Source organism: Ochotona princeps, chromosome 5, assembly GCF_030435755.1.
Source record: "Ochotona princeps isolate mOchPri1 chromosome 5, mOchPri1.hap1, whole genome shotgun sequence".
NCBI lineage: Eukaryota > Metazoa > Chordata > Mammalia > Lagomorpha > Ochotonidae > Ochotona > Ochotona princeps.
The window spans coordinates 70,711,811-70,739,135 of NC_080836.1; positions in this window are offsets into that span (position 1 = coordinate 70,711,811).

A 27,325-nucleotide genomic window follows, 5' to 3' on the forward strand; every position below is an offset into this window, starting at 1 on the left:
GTACAGTATGCATCTCCGCTTCAAAATGAAAGGACTCTCCAGGGCCCGGCGGCGTGGCCTAGCGGCTAAAGTCCTCGCCTTGAAAGCCCCGGGATCCCATATGGGCGCCGGTTCTAATCCCGGCAGCTCCACTTCCCAGCCAGCTCCCTGCTTGTGGCCTGGGAAAGCAGTTGAGGACGGCCCAATGCATTGGGACCGGGAAGAGGTTCCAGGTTCCCGGCTTCGGATCGGCGCGCATCGGCCCGTTGCGGCTCACTTGGGGAGTGAATCATCGGATGGAAGATTTTCCTCTCTGTCTCTCCTCTCTGTATATCTGGCTGTAATAAAAAAATGAATAAATCTTTTAAAAAAAAAAAGAAAGGATTCCCAATGAGAATGTTGAATGTGTCTTTACAATAGGATGCTGAACTGTCTGCCGTTGTCCATACCAGCAATGTCAGGACACATGTAAATAGCAGAATGATGGACTTATGACTGCTTATGAAAGACTAGACTATTGTGATAATATTGGGGAAATCGGTTGCAGAAAAGGATTTGGGAAAAGAGTAAGGGAATCCCAGAGCCTATGGAATTATATCATAAAATTAAAAATGAATAGAAAAAATTAGGAAAAGATGAAACAGAGAGAATCCTGTGAGGAACATCTAGCGTAAAGACTCAGTAAAGCCTGCAAAACCATTGGATATGGCTCCACCAAGGCAGGGGGGACTCAAATTCCAATCTATAGCAGGCTTATTTTGAAGATCACTTTGTGTGGCCTCTGACTGATGTCATAAATATCCAAGGGGTCCTTGGGAGAAAAATATCTCTTCACCCCTGCACGTTGAATCATGTGTTACATAGGAATTTTCAAAACGATTAGCCGTCTATATACTTTTTCCCATTATCTCCTCCCACCATTTGTCCCCAAGTTATCACAATAGCATCGTGCTTCAGTACAGTTTACAAATTTCTATCATGACATGGTTAAGTAAAGGAAAAGAGAGAAAACCTAGATGCAGCTCCTGGTAAAATGCCTGGAACAAAAGTGGAAGATGCTTTTGGAAGCTTGGGACCCCACACACATGTGGGAAACCTGCAGAGTTCCAGGAAATTGTCTTCTGCCTAGGCTAGTACAAGTTTTGCCAGCCAATTAGGAAGGAAGACTCTCTCATTCTCTCATTCTCTCATTCTCTCTCTCTCTCTCTCTTTCTCTCTCCCATTCCATGTTTCAAACACATAAACACAGTTTTTATTTTGAAAATATTAGGTTAATTTGATAATTTACAGCTTTTCAACTTTTCTAAAAATGTAGAATGCAAATGAATCATTTTGAAAACTTTTAGTTTACACAAACACAACTTCTCTGTGCTGTAATATTAATTCAATTTAATGTATTTTTAGTCATTATTGGAAATTAGGAGCAAAAATAAAGTGAGTGTATCAGCAGAAAATAACTGGGTTTACTAATGTTGCTTTTCATGCACATTTATTCAGGTACTTACACCATTTGAAATGTAGAGTGAAAATAAAATGCCTGCATCATTATAAATAGTCAGATGGACCAATGCAGCGTTTTCATTTATTTCTATTACTGTTTTTATCCTTCAGACCTGAGTTACCTGGACTTGCAATGTTATTTCCAAGGCTTTTAAAGTGCTTTGGATGTCTTTTATTGAAGTTATTTTTTTTTTACCACTGTCATTGATTTTTCTTCTCAACAGTAACTTAAAGAATGTATTCTCTTCAACTTCATGCTCTCATCTTTCTTATCTGAAAATGTGAGATCTCACTCTGAACCAGCTTGTTCCAAATGACTCTCACCTGAGGAGTGTCCTCTATTATTCACTACTAAGTGATTATTTCAGCGAGCACAGCACTTACTTTTAGAGAATAATATGAAAAATTGTACATCATGAATTAGTAAATGCTTAACCTTTGCCTCTCTAAGGACCCTAAGGGTTTTTAAATTCAAAATCTCTGAGTTATAAAATATCACTGCTAAGTACTATACTATTCTAGAAATATAAACATAAATATGGGGTTATATCAATAAATGATAGAGATAATTGGATAAATTAATGTTGATGTTGAACATGAAGGATTCCAAGATTGCTGGGTAAAGGTTTTTATATAAAGGAAGATTTGAAAATTTTCTTTCTTTTGCAAGACATCATCCTAATATTACTTGTAAATTGGTTCAAGGCACAAAAAAAAGCCAACCAACCAAGCCAAAGGCAAACAAGCAAACAAAAAACCTTTCTCAATCTGGAGTGTTGCCTTGTGAAAACTTTAGCTTCTAAAATGTGTCACCTTCATATGCTGGGGTTGCAGTTAAGATGTCCTTTGGTGACCCAAGGGAGAGCAGCTCAGTGCTGAGAAATAATAGACTTCTATATACATGGAACAGTCTCCCGTGTAGCCTTGCTACACTGCACTGAACTGACAGTTTTCAACATTATAAGGAAACAGGACACATTAGAATATTTATATTTGCAGATAAATAATCAGACACTGGAAGACAAGATAGCATACAACCAAAGGATGTGATCTACATGGCTGTTTTTATTTATTTATTTATTTAGTGCCCCACTGCAGTCTATTTATTTGTTGGTAATGAGATAAGTACTACAATCTATTTGGCACAGAGTGGTTGGTGCAATGATGCAGGGAGGATGCAGGGAGGATGGGCAAGGCTATACCTGTTTTTCAATGCCAATACTTACAGCTTACAACTTATGGAGCTATTTCTTAGAAAGGACTTGCTACACCAAATGTTAGGTCCTTTTGACATAAAAAGACTGGTCATCAAATATTTAGCAATGGACCTATTTGAAAACAGCATCTTATATCAATATGTATATGAGATGTTAATTAAAGGCTATAAAAATTACACATTATTTTGCTTCATATTACAAAATCTATTAATTTAATTAATTACCATGATAATGAACTTCACCTTTGACATTTTTTTCCTGATTACTATTAGTTAGCTATCTATTTGCCTACCCTGTATGTTTGAACAGTGACCACACACAGGAGCCTAGATTAAATTTACATGGTGTAGTTACATTTCTAAAAACGATCTTCCTGGTAACTTACAGAAAAAGCATCATTACAGCTTGAAATGATAACTCATCTTTTTCATTCTTTCTTTCTGTTCTGCAATTTCTGTAGCATCAGCTCAAGTTAACAAGGAGAAGTGAACAGATCAAAATGTTGTTCCGTCTCTAACATTACCATATCTATAGCCCGAGGTAAGTAACTGCTTTATTGGGTGATGTTTCCCTCCGCTACAGTTGTTTTTCTTTGGAAAATACCATTATTCCTTTTCAAACCATGATTGTTGAGATTCCACGAGTTAAATGCTGTTAAAAATCCCTTGAGTTTTTACAAGTAAATGAACCACAGCATTATTAATTAGAATTCAGTATAATTCGGCCTATGTTTGATTCATGAAGTTTCACAGTGGAGCATTTAATCATTTTGATAATGTTTCAATTTGCATTTGTATATATGTAGAGCAGACACGCAGGTTCTTGACAGTTTCCATAAGGCTCTCCTTGGTCAACAATTCTTAAAATACAAAGCAGAGACACAAAGTATCTTAGAAAATGCCAAAAATACCAGTCAAAACTTTGAAACACTTTTTCATAACTAATAATATTACACTCATTTTTTTAGTTGATTTTAAGATCAAACATACGTTGTACTATTCTCTGCCCAACTCTGAATGTCTTGAGAGAAAATTGTAAATATTTGAAAAAAAGGATTTTACATGCTAAGCAATAATTTGCAAGTTAGTCTTTCTACAACTAAATAGAAATAATAGGCATCTTGTTCTTGAAGACACTAGACAATTGATTCTGCTTAATGTAACAACACTGGTTAGTTCTTGCTCTATTTTCGGGAGCAATAACAGCAAAATAGGGCTAGTGACTAAAATGGATCATGACTGTTGCAGAATTTTTGCTTAAGAATTATTTTATGTATTTGAAAGGCAGATTTAGTGAAGGACATTAAAAAATGAGAACCTTCCATTAGCTGGTTTACTCCTCAATTTTGTGCTGAACCAAAGAGAGAGTAAGAATATGGGCAAGCCTCCACTGCTTTCCCATGCACATAATCAGAGAGTTGAATCTGAAGTAGTGCAACCAGGCTTCAAACTAGTGCCTATGTAGGTTACTGGGGTGACACAGTAGTTCTTTCGTGCCCCAACTTCTACATTTGATCTTAGCCAAAAGGCCAAGAAGTGATCCCCAACTTCTGAAAATGTAGAATGAATAATATAAAACCTTTTAAAATTATAGTTGCAATTTACAACTAAAATTAAAACCATATTGTAAGTTATGAAAACATTGGGGTTCATTTGAGCTATTTGATGATGGAGATGACGAGCTTTATGGGGTTAGCAGAGCGCAATGTAGTGCAAAATAAAATCGGATAAGGAACATACTTGCCATGAATAAGTTCCTCATCTGGCTATTGAATTTTAATGTGGTTATGATACCAATGTAACAAAAAATCGCCTTTAAGTTTTGAAATAACTAACTTATATGACAAATTTTATATAGAGAATGAAATGTATCTGTATAGTATTTTTTCATTTAACCTGAGAAACTATTGAATTATATATATTTTTTTCATATGACATTAATTTTAAAGTAAGTACTCTGATTCTTTTGTGCATAGCAGTTAAAATTTCCCCAAGGTTCCAGAAATCTTTCTTTCATACTGAGATAGCTGTTCTGTCATGCCCAATTCTATCTCTATTTTTTCCTCCTTGCACTTTTTTTTCCCCAGCTCATCTGATATGATCTCCTTTCCTGCTTTTGAATTTTTGGAGACCCTAAAAATAACACATCTGTTCTCTGTGCAATTCTGAATCTGTTGTGAGATAATTATAAAACCTCAGATAAAGGGAATTTAGCTGCTGACAAGAATATTCTAGTCACTTGCAAATCATCTTCCAAAAAAATAAAATAAACAAGATGTAAATCAAATACATGTGGATAAGCAATTAACTGAACTTCTTTTTAAAGATCATGGATTACTAAGCAAGCCAGAACTTTAGGAAAACTTTCCTGTGAAAGTGAAGGAGGATTTGAGTTCAGCCCAACCTACTTGTCACAAGGTAACTCTTATCTGACCCACCTTGAGAGCTAGGAAGATAGAATATAGAGTGCCAGATGAGATAGAGGTACTTTGAGCTTAGGATTAGCCTCAAGGGACTTGTTCTTACGAGTTACCACTCTACTTTACAAATTATATCATGGTCATTCCTGGGTATAAAATATTGACAGACTCCTCCCCTTTTGTTAAATGTTTTCAGAACCATTGTGAACTAATTTTCTTCACTTTTACCTTCTGTATCAACAATATTTGGGCACCCCAGTTGAAATCCTAGAAATAAACATGAAATCAGGGAAAAATCTTAAGCTTGTTTTACTTATCTAGTATGGTATAGAGGAGAGAAATTTCAAATTCCTCTATGCTTGTTTAGAATGAAAATAAACTGACATGTATAGTGTGCTTTATACAATTTCAGCTTGTACAAATAATAAAATATCTTCGAATTTCTTAAATGACTGCTAAGTGTTGAAAATGATTGGATATTAGTTAATATTCTATTAAAGGAATCATGGAAATACACAAGTAAAACACAAAAACTCTAGTAATATTTATTTTTATAAAAAGTGAATAAGTAAACCATTCTGTTATTTGGTTTATAGACTAAAATTGGGCCCCTCAATAATACATTGCATCTCATAAAAATCAAAGCAATTTAAAAAGGTCATAGTTAATGGTTCATATGGCCATAGACTCTAAGTACTTTGGGGTTGATCAAAGTTTGAAAGACAGGCATTTAAAATAACTGCTTTCAAAATTTTTGGTTCCTTTTATTCCCCCTTATTTGATCAGCTGCTGCAAAGATCAGTTTCTGCATCCAGATGTAAAATTTGCATTCCAGGGGCCCTGCGCCGTGGCCTAGCTGCTAAAGTCCTCGCCTTGAACTCGCCAGGATCCCATATGATCGCCGGTTCTAATCCCGGCAGCTCCACTTCCCATCTAACTCCCTGCTTGTGGCCTGGGAAAGCAGTTGAGAACGGCCCAAAGCCTTGGGACCCTGCACCCACATGGAAGACCTGGAAGAGGTTCCTGGTTCCCAGCTTCAGATCAACGCAACACCGGCCATTGTGCTCACTTGGGGAGTGAATCATCGGATGGAAGATCTTCCTCTCTGTCTCTCCTCCTCTGTACATCTGACTTTGTAATAAAAATAAATAAATCTTTTTTAAAAAATTTGCATTCCAGTTCCTGTTTCTGGAAATTGGGTAGAAACCAGAGAAATCTGCAGTATACCTGATTAGTACTAAAACACAATTAACTGGGTCGTTAATGCATTGGAATTTAGTCATTTTCAGAATTGAATTTGTGGGGGGCCGCTGCCAAAAGTGTCTCATAATTCACATATTAGACACATTTTAAGTTATACATTAAAAATAAGCCAAGCAAATAGTAAGCAGTTCTTAGATTTAAATTTTTGTTTTTCTCAAACACAATGTATAGACAGAAACTTATTATGCTTATTTAACAAAGAGTCACTTAATTTCAAGCTAACAAGCATTTACCAGTTTAGCTATATGCCACATCATTTGAGTCACTAACAATTTGATACTATTCATGTGACATAAAAATTCTGCCATATTAAGTTTGGAATATTTATTCAAAAGTACTATCCAAATGAAAATTAGAAAGGTTTCTGTGTAGCTGACAAATATTATCTACAATAAAATGTATTTTCCTGTTTAGTCAATATATAATTCCATTTTTTACCAATGAGTTCTACAGTTCCACATGCTTGCATCCTATTTTCTGGGGGGCATGGGGAATTCCTGAGGATTGGAATTGCATTTTTCCAGTACAATGACTGGCAAATGTGTTCTTTAAACTCTGTGTGACCAGTTCACCCTGTGCTTCACCACGGGCAAGCTCTGCTCTAGGACTGCAGGGAGATCAACAAAACTTTCAGTCTTCAAATGGAGTGGAGAGGCAGGAAGCAGTGTTAAAGCTCACGGTTTCAAAAGGATCCATTCTTCATCTCTTTTAACCTCCTTTCTAGATTTTTCTCTCCTTTAGCCAAAACATATCTCTAGAAAATGAGATGTTTGCTGTGACATGAAACATTAATCAATGAGTTGTGAGTCCTGATCATATTTTCTTCACCTGCACATGGTTAATAGTCTGGTTATTTTATTATTCTGCACTGAACCCAAAAGGTTCTTCATCGAATACCCTAAATTTCAAACATACTCTTTACTGTTACGTGATAGTGAGTTTATGATAAGAACTCTCACTTCTGTTCATCATCATGATCGAGTTTCCCAAACCCATTATACTAAATCCTTTCTTTTTGCTTGTTTATTTGTTTCACCTACTTGTTTCTTGGCATAAGAATTCCAAAACAAAAGGGTCAAAATTGCAGCTATTAATTCATTGGAATTTTATGGAGGCCCATTTGGAAAGGCATTACTTTGAAGATGAGAAATTCTAATCCTATCCAGTTCCAACTTTTGGTAATAAGAAATACATAGTTGATGTCTAAGCATATCACTTGACTAGAAAAGGGGATTATTCACTATTTCTTGTCTCCTGGATTCACACAATATGTCTGTAGGGAGCAAAGCACCACATGACAGTCATTGGTTTAAAAGTATGAAGATGTTCTGGAATTGTTATATGCCAATCCACCAAGGTATCTTTAAGCTGGGGTCTTAACTATGCTTATAACAAGACATTTCTCCTTGTAAGATGTAACTACAGTGGATTCTACAACCATATGTGTCCTATCAAACTCTTTGAATTTGAAGCAAATTTATTTTGCTCCGAGACAAAACCAGTAGACACACTAAAATGAATTACGTATTCTGAAAATCCCACACAAAAAGCAAGCTATAGCCAAGCATACAATTCAAATCTCAGGGAGAATAAATCATCCTCCCTTCCAATGACTTAGAACAAACAACTTCTCACTAAATAGTATATTGGAAAATCTCATGTCTTGCACTAAGCAATGGTCTTTTATGAACTGTCTCATGTTTGGACTCAACATGTGAAGCATAATCATTCTATTCACAGGTCCTTTGCCCTGAACGGGAGTGACTGGTGATACAGAGTGCCTTAACTAGATAGGTCATTTTCCTTACCCAAGCATTAAATGTCTCTTGTGAATGATCTTTCATGATGAGGCAAAAAGAATCTGCATTCGTGCCCACGCCTAAATATCTACTTTTAGCGCACTTCCTAAGAATCCATGGCATGAACATTTTCATGCAGTCAACAAAACTATCTAAATAAAATAAGTGTGTAAGTGTGTGTGTATAAAAAACAGAGAACCAATTTCAGTATTTCACTGTACAGATTTAGTGACATACTCCCACACGACCTTCCCTCTTGCTCATGTACTCTTTCTTCCTTAAAAAAAAATAAATTGGCATAATTTCACTTCCCTTTACAATCACAAGCTTAACACTCATTTATTTTTAATATGTAAAAACACATTTTACATATTTATAATACATATGTGTATATATATGGAGAGAGACAAAAAGATAGACAGAAAGACAGAAGTGCAGATTTACAGAAAAGGAGAGACAGAGAGAATGATCTTCAGTCTGCTTATGGACTCTCCAAGTGGCTGCAAGAGCCTTAATTGAGCTGACCAGAATCCAGGAGCCAACAGCCTCCTCTGAATCTCACACGTGAATATAGGGTCCAAAGACTTTGCAACATCCTCTACTATTTCTCCCAGGCTACAAACAGGGAGCTGGATGGAGAGTGGAGCTGATAGGACATGCACTGGTTCCCATATGTGATCCAGGCACTTCCAAAGTGGAGTGTTAGTCACTCAGCCATTGCACAGGGCCCACAAGCTTAACACACTTAGCACAATTAAACAAATGTTTCTCAAGAGTATAGGCAAAGGTTGTAATAATAACTAAATCTCAAAATGTCCATTTTGCTCATTTAGATTACATTTTTGTACTCTGTTACCATAGATCATGGAAAACAGAATATTAGTGTTTTTTGTGATTGAATTATTTGATTATTCTATTGCCATATAATTCAGTATCCATGCTCCAAAATATTTATCCAAATAATTTAAGCAACTATGTTCATATTTAGGCAACTTTTCAGCACTAACTATAGTGGTAGAAACCTTGCATCATGAATTTAGGAAAAATAAAATGTTTTACAGTGCAAAGAAGAAAATTCAACTTACGGAAAATCATTTTGAATCATTTAAACAGCCAAGCTAGTTTTTAAGGATAAATTGATAAAAGTGACAAATTATCCAACTATGACAAACAAATTAAGCTATCACTGCATGTACCCAGCCGAAGTTCTTAGTCTGTGAGACTACATGTAAAAGGAAACATATGTAAGTGTTACGTTGTAATTGATTAAGATTTTACCTGGAAGTCCATGGTGTGCAGAATAAGCTCCCTCCTGTGATCCCAGCATCCCTTATGTGTACTGGTTGGATAGTGAAAGCAACAGAAGATGGCCCAGGAGCTTGGGTACCTGCCACTCTTACTCCTGAGACTCCTGTAGAAATGCAGATGCATTTCCTAGACACTGAATTCCACCTGCCCCTACCCTCCTATCCCTTAGGGAGTGAAACAGTAAGTACATCACTTTCTTAGTCTCTATCTCTGTAATCCACCTTTTAAGAAATTAAATAAGCTTTACCATGAGAAAATTGCCTTCAAAAGAATAAGCTAACAATTGTGACCCATGTTGTATGTCTGTCAGAATTGAATAAAATTAAGGTAAAGGATGGTGAAAATCAATTTTCTCACTCTTGAATTGAGGCTATCAAGAACAAGAGAAGAATTACAGATTTACATATACGTTAACCACAGCAATCTTTAAAAAAATGAATGGGATATTCACTATATCTGAAGGTTTCAGAACAATTGAATAGTTGACTACTTTATAATTTTCTCTTTATTTTTGTAACTGTTGCTCAAATCCCAGATGGTATGCTAATGCTTCCAAAGTGATCCATGTTGTATTAAAAATCTCTGTGATATTAATATTAATTGCAAAACTTTATGAAATGAAAGAAAAATGGGCTTTGATGTGCATTTATATCCAAAAATTTAAGAGTGACATTTGTTGAAATTAAAATTTTGTTTAAAAACTAACTTTCTATATGTGATTTTACATTGCAAGTGCCCTATTTGAACTTCAAAATAAGAATCAACTAAATCCATTAAAGAAATTGTCATCCTTAATTAAATCACATACAATTATATCAAATCAAAACAGTGCATACACATTTCTTTATAGTTTTCTAACAATTTGAACATATTCACAGAAACATTTCATTCATTTTTATTAACCTGATTTAATACTCAGAGATATTTTTCTTCATATTGATACTGAACTGTCAAACACATTTTAGTAATTTTTTAAAAGGGTACAAAAGTTTTTGTAAAGCAAGTGAATCTTTCTCTGGCTTCCTCATCAGTATAGTCCCATTCCTCAGCAAATGCTTTCAAGTCAGAAAACCCCAGTGGCAAAGCCTAAAAACAAACTGGGAATGAGGATATCTACTATGCATCTAAATACTTCAATATTTCATTAACTGAAGACTCCACTGATTGTATTCTTTCCTGCACTGCATAATAGAGTATGTGGGAAGAAGGCAACTAGTATTTTATGCAAACATGAAAATAATAAATTTTTTGAAATATTTACTTATAGATTCACCTTTAAACACTTGAAATTTTTATATCTTGTTTTCCATAAAAAGAATAATTTATTCAACACCCAGAATTTTAAATTATTATTGTTTTAATTCTACAAGTTAAAATCTCTGCAACTTTTCCCACTACTTTTTAATTAATAGTGATTATTTTTGGCATCTGGAATAGAAGGTATGAGAAAGAACAGCTTGCTTGAGAAATGAAAAAATTAGTATTTAAAAGAATATTTATGTGTATTTTTACATATGAGAAAATTCTTCATTATAATAATGTGCAAACATCTCAATAACTGAATATCCTTTAGCACTGAACAACTTAAAACAACTTTGATTTTCTGAAATACATAAATGCATAAACGCATGGAAGAGCATTTACACAGTAAGCAAGACATATTGCTGTTAATTTCTCAAATCCTCCAAAATATCAAAGCATTGCAGTCCATGGTAAAATCCCTAATTTTTATATTATTTTTATAATTCTCATCGACAGGCAGATGCGTGAAAATAAGAAAATGAAGCTTACAAAAATTCTACATCACTTTTCTAAAATTGAAAATGACTCATCACATGACCCTAACGTCCAATAATTTTGTGTGTTTCTACTCCATAGTTTTTAAGTCAATCTATAAAGGCATGCAGTTAAGACACACATACCACAGTGCCTGGCTTTGTGTTCCAACTCTGTTTTCAATCCCTGCTACCTGGTGACTGCACCATGGGAGGCCATCGGTGAGCATTTGAGTCCCTACTGACCACACTGGAATCCTAGATTCAGATTTCCCTGTTTGACCTCACCTGTTACAGCCGTTTGGAGAATGAACTGCCAACTGGAAAGTTTTCTCTCTCACCGTCTCTTACTTTCACTTGAATAAATTGAATATTAAAAATAGTGACTTAGTTATAGAATTCCCTGAATAAGAAAATAATTTTTGTGTAGAAACACATAGTCAGTTATACTATATCTTTTTAGATCTTATTCGTCTATCAGTTTTAGTCCAGAAGATACAGTGACATAAGTTGACATAAGTTTGGAATGAAGTAGAAAATAAGCAACATTTTTAAAAAGCTACAGGTAATACCAAGGGACAAAATAATGAAATGAAGAAGTATTTTACAAAAAGTTTAAAGAAAAGAAATCTGAAGGGAGAGATTTTGCCTTACAGATAATTTAATAAATATGATTATCACCATTTTGTGCTCTCAATATTTGCTCAGATAAGATTGCTATTTTTCATGCTATATCAGTAATAAATAAGTTTAGACATTAGATTGGTAATCTTTCATTTGAGCACAATGAATCAGAAAGGAAAATACTGTCTGACTTTGGATATGAGAAAGGTATAAGTTTGGATAAGTCTCTCTGAGCCAGGGCCCTGTGGATGGCCTAACGGCTAAAAGTCCTTTCCTTGTATGTGCCAGGATCCCATATGGGCACCAATTCTAATCCCACAGCCCCGCTTCCCGGTCAGCTCCCTGCTTGTGGCCTGGTAGGGCAATCGAGGATGGCCCAAAGCCTTGGGACCCTGCACGCATTGGGAGACCTGGAGGAGGATCTGGGCTCCTGGCTTCGGATGGATCTGGGCTCCTGGCTTCGGATCGGCACAGCACCAGCCATTGCGCTCACTTGGGGAGTGAATCATCGGACAGAACATATTTCTCTCTGTCTCTCCTCCTCTCTGTATATCTGACTTTACAATAAAAATAAATAAAAACTCTTTAGAAAAAAAAATCTCTGAGCCACATTTTCTTTAAATGCAGTACAAAGTTTCTAAAAGCTCTACACTTCAAAAAAAAAATAGTTTTATTGGAAAGGTAGATTTACAGAAACAAGGAAATAGAATGATCTTTCACCAGCTGTTTCACGTCCCCTATGGCTTCAACAGCCAGAGCTGAACTGACCAGAAGACAGGATCTAGGAGCTTCTTCTTGGTCTCCCATGTGGATACAGCATCCCAAGGCTTTGGGCCATCCTCAACTGCCTTCCCAGGCCACAATCATGGAGCTGGATGGGAAGTGGAACAGCCGGGACAGGAACCAATGCACACATGAGATTCCAGTGTGTCTATGTTAGGGAAGTTAGCCATGGAGCCATCCCACCGGACCTCCGAAGGTCAATTCTTAAGGTTTAGCTGTGAATAGTTGGTGTTAAGTTCCTGTGTGAGCTCATGAAGGCCAAATTGTCTTCTTTTACCAAGTAGCCCAGAGCCTGATGCAGGCAAATGCTTCATTAATATCTATCTCATTTTACTGCTGTATGTGCATGTGAGGGTTTGCTCTGCACACCACTGATTTTGATTGTGAGACATATTGTCGTAAAAATATCTGGGGATCATACAGAGAAGACTTTGAAATTTATACTTTCAACTTAAATTATGTATTTAATTTGATATTGGATATTTAAAAGCAAAAGTGCAACATTGTCAAAAATATGGAAAATAGTATCTATTGATGGACCTTTACAGTCTCACCCGATCAAGTCAAATTTCCCCTTGTACCTTTGCATCTGATCACAGTGATGCGTTTGTTCCCAAAGAAAAAGCAACCCCTATTCCCTCACCGTGCCACTACCCCAGGAAGTAAATGGAGTGACTTGGCTAAATAAGTTAATGCAGCTAATCATAATTCTTCTAAGAACTATAAGACATCTCTAAGTCTCCTCTAGTTTGTAAAAATGTTAAATGATACTTTCGCTCCTACACTAGCTAAGTTAATTGTGACTGCTCTGCTCTACATTGTGTCCAGCACCAAGCCATCTTGGCATGACCTTTTCCCCTTTGATAAGATGGTCGTCTACCTTCTCTTCTTTCATACAGGTGGTCCTCTACCTGCTCTCAACATTCCTTGCTTTACTAGGGAGTTTGTAAGGTTTATTTATTGGCTGTGGTCTCCCCACTGATCATTTAAAAAACAGCAAAGAACTTCACCAAAATGAACTGAAAAAACAGGTAAAGTAATTATTTACTCCTGTTTCATGTGGCTTAATCTATCTGAATGGAAATAAAAGAAACAGTGGCTTAGATGTCAGAACAAAGAAATCAGGGAATAGGCTGCTGAGTATTTTGCCAATGATGGATGGGTTTAGTATTGGGATTTTCTTTTCTTTTTTATTTAGAACTTACCTGAGTTTGCATATTTCTTATTAAGGGAAAGCCCACTAGAATCCTCTCAAAGTTCTTGCCTGCAGAATAAAGTGCACTAACCAAAGCTGAGATTCAGCCTACACACACAAAAAAGAGGTAATATTATTCAGAAAAGAAGTAGGGCATGGATGATCTAGTTTTATCTCTTTGTAATCATGTTACCTATTATCTGCATGACAAGCGTCAATCTTGAGACATTGAAAGCTGTTTTTCAAAGAAAGGAGGAAATGAAGCCATTAAAACAGTGAATATGGAGAAATATGATATTAAAGGAATTCTTGGAGTAGGTAAGAAAATTGAAATAAATGTATATATGTATGAATATATAAAATCACAGATTTATATGGCTATCTGATTATAAGCGGTTTCAAAATTAACATATTATCAGGGAAATTTCTACTCATTATCATGAAAGCATTATGGCCATAAAGTGAAACACAATAGGACTTATTGTTACAGCCACATCCATCTAACAATAGAAATTTGTGATATTATTTTTAATGGCAATCTTTGTAATTAAATGTGTAGTATGAATGTTTATGTTTGTCTATGTTTGGCAAGACAATCTAAAAACACATTCCCTGCTTCATTCCAGAGTTAGCCATGACACAGAGTGTCAGTCTCAAAACTATGAAAACATTGATGAAGAAAACAAAACCATCTTCCATAGGAACACAAAGATTTCTTAGGTAAAAAACGAAATTAGGATTAATGAAGCAATAATGGCCAGTTTGGTGTATGGAAAACAGTTCCCAATGGACACTGCACATAGCATGCTATAGCTTACATATGGCTTAACTTTGAGAAAATATCACTTATCATAGAATGATTTTGCAAACGAATCTTACTCTCAGATATACTCAATTGTAAGGTGTCACCATGTGCCATGTGTTTCTTTTTTATTTATGTAAGTGAACTTAATACATAATTTGGTGTTCTTTCTTGTTTAGTCTTTAATCATGAGAAAAAATACATGAAGGGCAAAGAAAAAATTCTTACTAGATCCATGGTCTTGCAAAATTTCATCTTATTAGGGTTTAAAATGTTATTTGCATTAAATATGAGGAATTTTAGAAATGATTACACAGAGAGAATCTCATTATGAAACTGCTGTCCTTGATTAGAAGAAAATATAGGGGAAAGACTTTGAGACATCTCTGTAGGCAATGTTTTTTTTTTTCGTAAGTACATGAAAGCAAAGGCAATAAAGCAAACATAAACAAATGAGATTATGTGCAATTAAGCTCCAGCATAGCAAAGGAATCAGGTATCAGAGAGAAGAGACACCCACAGAATGTGAGGAAAATTGGAAGTGTTCATCAGGTGAAGAAATAATTTAAGAAACACAAAAAAACTCAACAACGGTAAAAAAAAAAAAAAAGCATGCAGTTGAAAAATGTGATAAAAAATCTGAATAGATGGATTTCAGAAGCAAACATGCAAATTAACAAAAAACAAATTATAACATGTGCAGTATCACTTGCCTTCAGGGAAATGCAAATCTAAACCATGATTAACTATTATCTCACACAAGTTAGAATCATGATTACCAAAGGGACAGAATGAGGTTGGGGAGAGAAGGAAATCTTTAGACATTATTGGTTAAAAGGTAGGAAAAACAGTGTGAAGACTCCCTCCACACACCCTCAGCAATAGCAAAACTAAAGAAAATATAGATCTCTTCTATGAACCCACTATCTAGCTTTTGAGTGATAACTAAATGGAATGAAATCAGCATGAAAGGAAGATTGTTGTACTCCCATGTTTATATTCGTAAGAGCCATGTTAATACACTTAGCCTAAGTGTCCAGGAGTGGATGATTGGATAAAGACATTGAATCGAATAGTCTATATTCTCAGTAGAATTTAATATTATTCAATATACAATTACTCAACTCAGTAGACTGATTCAATCATTACAATCATGATGTTTACAGTAAAACCAATGGAACTTGGAATTTCAAGTACAGTAAGTGAGACATCAAGAGACAAATGCTACATGCAGTCTCTCATATATGAATGTTTTGTGACAGGCTGAAAAAATCAACTTGGCTCTAACCTGCGTATTGTAGCTTCTGCACCCTTGCTGGCTTGTTTGCCAGAACCAAGGTCACGAGAATGAGGCTTTTTTCTTTATAAGCTCCTTGCCTCAATAGCTCAAGGCTGTCCCTTTCAGACATGTCCTGAGACGGGGGCAGTTACCAGCTGGCTTTGATTGTCCTTTGTATGGTTTACCCCGTAACAGGTTCAAAGGTCGGTCTGATTAGAAGAGTGACCACTGGGCCCAATGCAATGGCTGAGGCTGAATGCTCACCTTGTAAGCACTGGAATCCCATGTGCGTACAAGTGTCCCGGCTGTTCCACTTCCTGTGCAGCTCCCTGCTTCTGGCCTGGGAAAGCAATAGTGGATGCCGCAAAGCCTTGGGACCCTGCACCTGTGTGTAAGACCTGAAAGAAGCTCCTGGCTTAGGATCGACTCAGTTCCAGCTACTGCAGCCACTTGAGGAGTAAACCAGAAGATGGAAGATCTTTCTGTCTCTCTCTCTCTCTCTCTTCTCTCTCTCTCTCTCTCTCTCTCTCTCTCTCTCTATATATATATATATATATATATATATGTATATAATCTGTGTGTGTGTGTGTGTGTAAATCTGATCTTCCTTTCCAATAAAAATGAATAAATCTTAAAAAAATAGTGACTACAAGAGATTGGGAGTGGGCCCAATGCAGTAGCCTAGTAGCTAAAGTCTTTGCCTTGCATGTGCCAAGATCCATTATGGGTGCAGATTCTAATCCTGGTGGCCTTGCTTCCAATCCAACTCTGTGATTGTGGCCTGGGAAAGCAGTTGAGGACAGCCCAATGCCTTGAGATCCTGCACCCACGTGAGTGACACAGAGGAGGCTCCTGGCTCCTGGCTTTGGATTGGCTCAGCTCCAGCCATTGCAGCCACTTAGGGAGTGAATATTCACACAGAAGTTCTTCCTCTCTGCATATCTGAGTTTCCAATAAAAACAAATAAATCTTTAGAGAGAGAGAGAGAGAGAGAGAGAGAGGTTGGAAGTGATTGTGAAGAAGAAAGGCAGAAATTTGGATACTGGATACCAAAACAGTTAGGTAGAAGTAATAAATTCTAGTGTCCCTCAGTAATTTGATATCCACAATGAAAAATTAAAAGAAAGAAGCTTGTAGACTTCAAGAACGAACAAAAGATTTTTAAAAGTCAGCAGTAGTTAACAGATTTGATTAGTGTATACAGCATACAAGTAAGGTAGCATTGTACTAAACTCCATAAAAACATGTAAGCACAACAAGCTAAATAAAATTGTCAGCTGTAAGAAAAGGAAATCACCACAAAATACACTAATTTACCTAAACATGTAGATGCATAATCATGCTCACATAAATCCTGTTGATGATACTACCACTTTTCCTCCTTTGATCAACACTTAACATGCATTCTTTATTTATTTTAAGGTCTCAGAGATGTAACATATTCACAATCAGTTTAGTTCTGTATCCTTTGTTAATCCCTCATACCACTGTGTGCTTTGCATGAACAGGGTTGGAGATGGGACAACTTGCAATTGAAAAAAATAAGAAATAAGACAAACCCAGGTAAAAGCTACAAAAGCAGAGAGAACCTCCTTCTCTGAGGATGGAGGTGGGCCTGGAAGGCTCACTGCTTCAATCTTTTATGAAACACTTGGAGAGTCAAATTGAGAAGAGGAAAGGTGGGGATTTGGATACTGGATACCGAAACACAGATAGATTTAACAAAGTGAAGTCCCACAATATAATGGGACAACTATAGTTGACAATAATGATTGTATACAGTGAAAATTAGAAGAAAGAAATCCATGGCTTCCATGTACTAGGAAAGCAGTTGATAAGGCACACACGTCAATAGCTCCATATTGATGTCAAGCAGCCGATGCTTAATGAGCAGGAAGCAACAGTGTGACCCAAGCACAGAAGTCAGTGTGTGACTCTCAAGGATTTCTTGAGGCAAACGGTTCTGTGGCCTTGGACCCTGGCCCACGGCTTCAACCTTGGTCTTGGACTTTTCCCTCCTTCAGACTGTTGACCAAGAGATTATTATCAGTCTATGCTGCTCCTCCATGTCAAGTCACTTTGTGATTTTTTTACAAACTTCCTGCGGCACCAGAGTTCCTGTAAGTAACTTAATTGGCATGTTCCCACACTGCTTTGTACTTTGGCTCGAAATTAACACACTTCAAAGAACAAACATTATTATAATTAGTTACATCTCAGTAAATATAAGTGAAAGCACTTTTTCTGCAGAAACGAAGAATAATGAAATGATTAAAAATTTGGAGGTGGGAGCTAGTATTGCGGAGCAGCAGGTTAAGCTGCCTGCTGCGTTGGACACCTGCATGAGGTTTTGGGCTCCTCGCTTGCACCTGAGATAGCCCTGATATTGCAACCGTTTAAGGAGTAAACCAGTAGATGGAAGATAGGCTCCCGCTGCCTCTCCCTCTCTGTCGTTAATTGTGGCTTACAAACAAATAAATCTTTAAAAGCAATGTGTGGGTACCAGTTTCTGAGTTTGCTATCTAGAGCCTTCACTTACATACTGGCTAACATGAGTTTAGCTAATTAAATGCTCTGTGCTTCAATTCCTGCTTGTAAAGTAAAAGGATTAACCGTGCTAAAGATTTTTTGACATAGGGTTAGTTCAAATGAGCTAATATGTGCAAGGTGCTGAGATTAATGCAGACACATGTAAATATAAAATAACAATTAGCTGATAGCGCTTTCTCCAGGATCACATAGTCAGTTTAAGCCAGCATGAATACTGTAGTATTATAAACAATGTCCAAAAAATCTCCATTTCAGTTTAATTTTAAACAACTTATTATTTATTTATCTATTATTTTTCATTTTAAAGAGGTAAGGAGACAGAAAGAGAGAGCGAGATTAAGATCTTCCATCCACTAGGTCACTACACAACTTCCCACAAGAACATGGCTGGGATTGGCAGAAGCTGAGAGCCAGAAAATCCATGCAGAACTTTCATGCAGATAGCAGGGAACCAAAAGTACTTACATCAATACATACTACTTCCCAGGCACGTTAGCAGCAACTGGATGAGAAACAAACAAAGGACAGAATCCCAAGAACTGCAAGAAAGTGATTCAAGCCTCTGGACCCCAACACTTATCCCAGTCTGAATTTAAAGCAAATTTTTTTTCTGTGCAACATGTTGCAGTCTACAAAAATATAAGAGGAAGAAACTACCCAAAATATTAAAAATATTAATTATTTGTTCTCTTACTTTAAAATAAATGCTATGTTCACCAGTATTGAAATGATGACTAGTCTAAATAGCTGCAATTAAATATTCAGTGAAACTCCTGCTCACCTCATCTGCACCTGAAATTTAACAGTCTGGGGCTCAGGTAATGGTAGCGAAGAAAAGCAGGTAAAGCACTTGGTAGGTAACTTCCTCCTGATGCAGACATAAATTATGAGGGGTCTATGGAGATAGTACTTTAAAAACATACTATGTAATATTATGAATTTCAATGTGTTAACAATAAAGTGATTATATGAATCTTGAAATAATATTTTGAAACTCTTATAGGATCACAGACAAACATATCTAAGAGTTCACTCACTCAACTGCATGCAAGTGCTCTTTCATCAAACTCTCCACCATATTTAGTTTCAAATTTTGCACTCTCAGGCATTTTAATGTATTATGTATAGTTCATCTCTTTTACTAGATGGCTTCCTGAGAGCAGAGGCATTTTCTTACTCCTCTTGGTGCCCCCCATATTGTTTTTTTTTTTGTTTTGTTTTATTTTGTGACACAATTTCAGGGCTCTGGGATTTCTCCAACCCCTCCTCATGCCCTTCCCCCGTGGTGGATTCCTCCACCTTGTTGCAGTATTACAGTTCAAATCCAGTCATGATTCCTTCATTGCAAGCATGTACCATGCATAGAGTCCAGCATATTATTGTCCAGATAGATTCAACAGTTTTATTGGGAGACCATCTTTGGTCTGAAAGCAGAGCTGGCAGAATATTATCCCGGTCTATTAAAAGCCACAACATGACATCAACAACAATTTACAACACTATGGAGTTAATTGGCATGGTATTGAGTGACCAATATGTTAGAAAATGCAAGTTCTTAACCACATCCTGTGACTACTTCATTGACATTTCAATTTTAGTTTATATACAGAACTGGCTGCTATACACCTTTAAATGGCTGTAGGGTGCTATTCAGCTGTTTCGTGTCTATTTTCATTTTTATATTTAGCAGTTTATAGTATTGAGGCATAATTTTTACTGAACTTGGTGAACTTTAGGATAGTCTAAACTGGCTTACAACTCTACAAGGCATATGTCAACAGTTGAGGTGCAGAACAGTTTTGGGAGGGGGTGTGCAGAGAAATCTTCAATACCTTAGTGAGGAGTAATTAATCTTTGTGTCCTACCTAGTAAGGTGTATGTGAGTCCAAGCTGACCGTTATGCTGTCTGATTCTAAGCTTTCCTTATTGGTCTCTGTCTATCTAATTTATATTTTTTGAGGGGAGGGCTCCGGAGCAACCCTAATGATCATTGCAAGACAGGGTGTTTCCATCCTTGTCTTCCACTGGAACCAATGGGTGTTGCAGTCCAGTCTGGTTCTGCCCAGCACATACTCAGCCCTCACATAAACCAGTGGGAGCTGCAGCCTAGTCAGAGTGACCCACAATAACCCCCAGGCCCGCCCCCCCTACCCTGGTTTGCCAGTATGTGTGGCAGACTAGTCCAGTCTGTTCCACATCACAATCGGCTCTCATACATGTCAATAGGTATTAAAACCTTGTTCCATCTAACCAGCTCAACTATCCAGCCTTCACGGATGTTGTTGGGTGTCTGTCTAGCCACCCCAGCCCCTGTCCTAGTTTTCATGATCTTCTGTGGGGGGTGGTACCCCAAGACGGAGGTGCCCACTATTTCCCTCCCAGGCCACTCCCACTCCCGGATTATGCACTCTCCAGGTGGTTCTGTGGTTAAACTTGACAGAACTAGCCCCCAGTGCCAGCTTCTACCAGCTGATGCTGTGGCTAAGCCCCAACAACCCTCACCCACTCTAATTGTAGATTGCACCAGTAGGAATAATCAGCCCAGCCTGGTTTTTCCCTGATCTGGTCTACATGAGGCGCACAGGTGTTGTAGCCCTGCCTAGTCTGGTCTACCCCCATCCCAGCTCATGCTCTCCAGTGGGAGTAGCTGTTCAGCAAGGGAACCACCCCTTATTTTCCTACTGGTTCTGCCCCCTCCCTTCCTGGTTCTCAGGTGTGCTGGTTGGGTGCTGTGGTCACATCTGGCACAGGCAACCTCACCTTGGCATTCTGTGTTCTGTACTGCTTTTGTTGCGACCTAAGCGACAAAAGTTTTTGCAGTTATGGATTTTGCCGCTATGAACATAGGGGTGCATGTTGGTTTCTCGTGTAACAAGTGTTTTGGATATGTTCCTAGAAGTGCTATTGCTGGATCATATAGTATGCAGATTTTCAGTTGTTTGAGTGTTCTCCATACTGATTTCCATCGACACTGTACCAACCTGCAGTCCCACCAACAGTGGAGCAGGGTTCCCTTTTCTCCACATCCTCGCCAGCGAGTGTTGTTGTTGGTTTTTTGTATGTGAGCCATTCTTATTGGCACTAGGTGGTACCTCGCTGATGTCACTTGCATTCAGTTAGGTATTTAGAAAAATCATTTATTGATGGAAATTTCAGGATGTGGTTTACAGATGTCATTGGAGGTGGGCACCAAGTGGAAATACTAAAATGAGTATGTGATTGTTTAACATCCAGTGAAAAGTCTTGGTAGAGATAGTATGAGGAAGTTAATTGATCTGGAATATAGTAATTATGAAGTCCCTTCACAGCATAAAGGTGTGTATTTTTCTTGAAGGCCCCTTATTCAAGTGTTTGTGATCTGTGAAATCAAGGCCACTTTTCTCCACTCTAGCTGTTGATTCTTTCTCTTCAAGCAAGTTTGAGACTAGCATAAAAACTTTGCAATGTCCTCATGGTTAAATAAGTTTCTATGCCAGTGATTTAAAAAGTGGAGATGAAGAATATTCATCTAAAAAAATTATTTACCAGAAAGAAGCACTTTTTTGTCATCTGAGAACCTTCAGGATGTACCAAGATTAGATACGAATCCTTTCTGTTTGTGAATAGTGAATGTTATTTTGTGCTCATTGTCTGCATGTGCATATGAACACAATGAATAAATGAAAATCATTATGTAATAATAAAAATAACCAAGGTCTAAATGTAAAAAAAAAAAAAGAAGAGTTCACTCACTTTGCATGATTTCAAGTTCCCAAGCTTAAATATTATGTGCACACAATCTTCTATTAACCCAATTTTTCAGGTCCAGTGCTATGGCTCAGTGGTTAAATCCTCACCTTGCATCTGTCAGTATCCCATATGGGCAGTGATCCATGACCCAGCCTCTCCTCTTCCCATCTAGCTTGTGGCCTGGGAAAGAAGTAGAGGATGTCCCAAAGCCTCTGGACTCTGCACCCGCATGGGCGACTCGGAAGAGGCTCCTGGCTCCTGGCTTTGGATCTGCTCAACTCAGAGCATTGTGGCCACTTGAGAAGTGAACTGGCAGATAGAAGATATTTCTTTGTATACCCCCTTCTCTCTGTAAATTTGCCTTTTCAATTAAAAAAGAAAATAAAATCATTTAAAAATAATTTTTTTGTTGTATCTTGTTATTTGATTAATTAAATTTAATGATGGCATCTATAATTGGAGATAGTGGAAACCTAAATACTTCTCATAAAGACATGATATGAATACTCTTTAAACAAGTGATATGATTATATATTGGTGATTTCTGCCTGCAATATTGGCACCAAGAGATCATAAATAACAATTTCTGACCCAGATAGACAGTCTAAAAAATTATGATGCGATTCAAAGAAAATGATGGAGCAATTATTCATGCTCAAATAAGATTTTTGAGTTCTTCTCAAGTAGTACATAAAAGCAGTCATTTAAATGCAACACAATAAATAGGCTAAACTCCATTAAAATCTTGGAACATCTTATTTCTCTCCAGAAAGTGACAGAGAAAATTGGGAAGTAAAAATATGGCTTATTATTCTGTGTATTAAAAGATGTGGGCATTTGTGTGTGTGCGTAGTAAGCCAGACAGAGCTTTAACATTTCAAAATATAAAAGTGAATTGTGTACCCTTCTTGCTCTCAAGGAACACATATCAGAGATAGATAAGGCGGTAAAGTGCATTGTCATGTTCAGACCAGTTTGATAAATGCTGAATAAATGATTCAAGAGCATTGTGGAAAGGAGGAAGTCTATTCTAGGAAAATAGGACTCAGAGTTGGGAAATGTTAGAGAAAGGCAAGGAAGCTGTGAACTAAGAAGGCTACACGTGGTGGCCTCTGGATGAACAAAAGAGTACTGTGCCAGCAGCAGAAGTATTAGAACCACAGCGCTGGAAACCAGATAAATTTAAGTGCTCTCTCTCTATATATATGTATATATGTGTATATATATATATATACATATATATATAATAAGCCACTTAAGAGAGTGCAATTTCAGTTTAGCAGTTAGTGTGTGTTGATTCAGTTTTCATTTCTGACGGGGTTTTTTTAGTTTTTTTTTTTTTAAGATTTATTTATTTTTATTGGAAAGGCAGATATGCAGAGAGGAGAGAAAGAGAGGAAGGTCTTCCATCTGATTATTCACTCCCCAAGCGGCTGCTACGGTTGGAGCTACGCCAATCCAAAGCCAGGAGTCAGGAGTTCTTCCGGGTCTCCAACATGGGTCCAGGGTCCCAAGGCTTTGGGCCGACCTCGACTACTTTCCCAGGCCACAAGCAGGGAGCTGGATGGGAAGCAGGGCGCCGGGATTAGAACCGGTGTCCAAATGAGATCCCGGCTTGTGCAAGGTGAGGACGTTAACCACTGTGCTATCATGCTGGGCCCCCATTTCTGACCTTTTAAAAAATGTATTTATATGACTTGAAATACAGTTAGAGAGAAAGAGCTTCCATCTAAAAATGGGTACATTGACCAGAGCTGGGCTGATCTGAAGGTTCACGCAAATGAGTGTATGGATACAGTGTATGGATCCAAGGACTTGGGCCATCCTACACTGCTTTCTCAATCCATTAGTAAGATGGATCAAAAGTAGAGTAGCCAGGACTCAAACAGGTATATATGAGATGTAAACACACAGGTGGAGGATAAGCTATGTCATTGTGCTGACCTAAACTCTGACTCTTGACTCCTGCCAATGCGAACCTTTGAAATCATCAGTGATGGATCAAGTGACTGAGCTTCTTCCGTCCACACAGGAGACCCCAGGCTGAGTTTCCAGCTCCTGGGCTAGCCCTGGCCACGGTGGACATTTAAGGAGTAAACCAGAAGTGGTGTCTCTGTCTCACTCTCCCCAAACTTGCATTGGCCCCCATGCCCTCTAAAGGGACCATTAAAATAATTCATTGACTGATTTTAAATATGACCGTGATTTGTAGATGGACTTCTGGGAACATAATGATATCCCTGCCTTCCCCCACTCCCTCTCACGCACCCTTTTTTCTTGTTTGCTTTTTATTTGTTAACATTCTTGCTTGGTGAAATATAAAACATTTTTACTGTAATTTAAATGTAAAATATGTTAGTTTAAAAAAGTAAAAACAAGAAACTAAGTTACTAAGTTAGCATATTTTATGAACTAATGAAAGTTGTCTCGTTTTCTGTTGAAAGTATTCCTGAATTCTCTCACATATTAAGCTGTTTTTATTCTTTATGTTCATTTTGGACCAACAGATGTTTGATAAAATTCAAAGATACAAGGACTGAACCTTATGCGAAGTTTAATGTCACCTTCTACAGCTCTTTCATATGTGTTCAATGAGTTTTAGACTTATTACGGAGAAATTATGAAATATAGATTAATGGTTGTATTTTTATGCTTTTGATGTGTTGTTTAATGAGGTATGTGCCGTTTTATATCTTACATCAAAGAGACATCTGCTAGAAAGCTTCTTATCACACACATCAAGTGATTTTTGCACTAATAAGCATAATCATCTGAATAATGGAATATGGTATCTCTCTTTTATACCAATCAATTTGCCTTATAAACCTTGTTCCCAATTTGCAACACTCCTTAATTTTGAGATTTGAAGTATATTTATTATGGGGCATCACTTCCTGAAATAAGCTTCAATGCTACATAAGATTAGAAAGTCAATTTTTCATAGGTCACAGAATAAATGTTCAGGAATTTACTGGAATACCAAGGCTTTCATTTTTAATGACATTTCTGTAGGAGCAATTGATCACTTTTGATTTAGGATGTTCACTTGCACAACCTGCAAACCAGCAATTTGATGAAGTCATCACAATATTGTAAACTAATAATGAGACATCAATTCAAGTTAAATGATAACCTAATCCTCAGTTACCCTATACATTACAGATTCACTGAAGTTCATCAAACATTGGCTAAAGTTTCAGAATGGATACCTTTTCATTAACACAACAGTTATTTCATTGTCCCTTATCTTACATTTTAAAAATCTCTCAAGTTTGAAAGTATTCAGAAGTTTTTCAATTACAAATTACACACGGACAACAAAGTATCACTTATTCTTAGAGTGTGAATTAGAGGACTCTGTTTAAGGAGTGAAAATACCAAGCTTTCTCTTTAAAATATTTAGGTTTTGCATTTTAAAATATTTAGGTTTTGCATTTCTTAGAAACTTAAATTAATGACTGTCTCAAGAGCTAGTGTATACATTAAATTAGCAGAAATAATAATAGTATGAGAAGGCATTCCAGGACGTGAAAATCAAATAAGTACCTGAGCTAGTATCTTTTAGACATAAACACTACATACATACATACACATACACACACATGCACTGGTGAATTGTCTTGAGATTTGTTACATTTTTCCATCCTTCTTATAATTTCTAACTTTGATCAAATTGCAACCTCTTTTTGCCTCTTTTATGTCAACAATTAAATAGAATGAAAGTATTCTAAATTGCCTTCAAAACAGATTTCATTGTTTAGTAGTATATTTCATTGGTAATTTTACTATAGTAGTTTTGCATATATACCTTCAAAAATCATTACAATCATGGATGATATGTCTGCTGCATTTTAAGAATTTTATAAACTATTTTCTGTATCTGCAATCCTTCTACATAAAACTGGAGGCTCTAAAAACACATTGGCTTTGATTTCAACCAAACATGTATCCACCATCATTAACCCAAACATAAAATTTGCATGAGATATTTTTATCAGTTCTTACAGTATGAAACATTACATGATCACTTTCTGTATGTGGGCATTTTAGAAAAATTACTGACTCTCTCTTGACATTTGAATTAGCATTTTTTCATGTCTCACTCCTACATATTTTTGGAAGAGCTTTGAAAAACCAAGGATAACAGTTTAATCCTACTTCTGTTTGACCTTTGTCACCTTAGCTCAGAAGAATATACAGCAGGTCATCGATCTCAATTCCTATATTCTGTGCCCTTTATTTCATTTCTTATTTAATAAATTGCTTTTTATACTTATAGGCCTAAAAAAATGACTTGGAAAGGAGAAAGATTGGATTTAAGAGTAAGTGTTGAAGCAAAAATCTACCTTAAGCAAAAAGTAAAAATCCTTCCACATATAAGGGAGAAACTGGAGAATTCCATGCACAGAAAAATGTTTTTCCTAAAACATAATGTAGAAGAACAAGAAGGTAAAAATGTAATTGTTTTCCCTTTTAGAAATGAAGGCTTAGAATTGAAATCTAGCACTAAAATAAATATGAATCAAAATAGCATCAGAGTGTGGCTAGACTAATGAAGCTAAGGGCACTTGTCAGGATTCTGAACCATTGTGTGTGTATGTGTGTGTGTGTGTGCGCGCACATGTGTGTGTGTGCGCACGCCTTCTATTTACTTTTTAAAGCCATTTTCAGCTATTGAAAAATGCTCATTCAAAAAATCACCTGTAATCTTGAACTTTCCATGAAATAATCTTGACAGAAATAATCAATGTTGAGTCAGAACAAGCTTCCATTTCTATTTTCAGAAAACTACATAGAACAGAGAGACAGCTTTGAAAATCCTTTAGAGATGGGCAAGCAAATAATTTGAGAACATGAAAAGTTCTATCAGAAAAAGAATTTATTTCAAAAATAAAAAAATTCAAAGAGCTAATAAACGTCTTTCAAAAGAAGACCTACAATTGGCCAACAAGTGTAAGAAAAGGTACTCAATAACACTATCATCAATGAAATTAAAATGAAAACCACAATGAGGTGTTATCTCAATCCATTTTAAATGGTTGTCTTTAAATGAACAAAAAAATTTTTTTTAAATAACAAGTGCCAATGGAGTGGTGGTGAAAA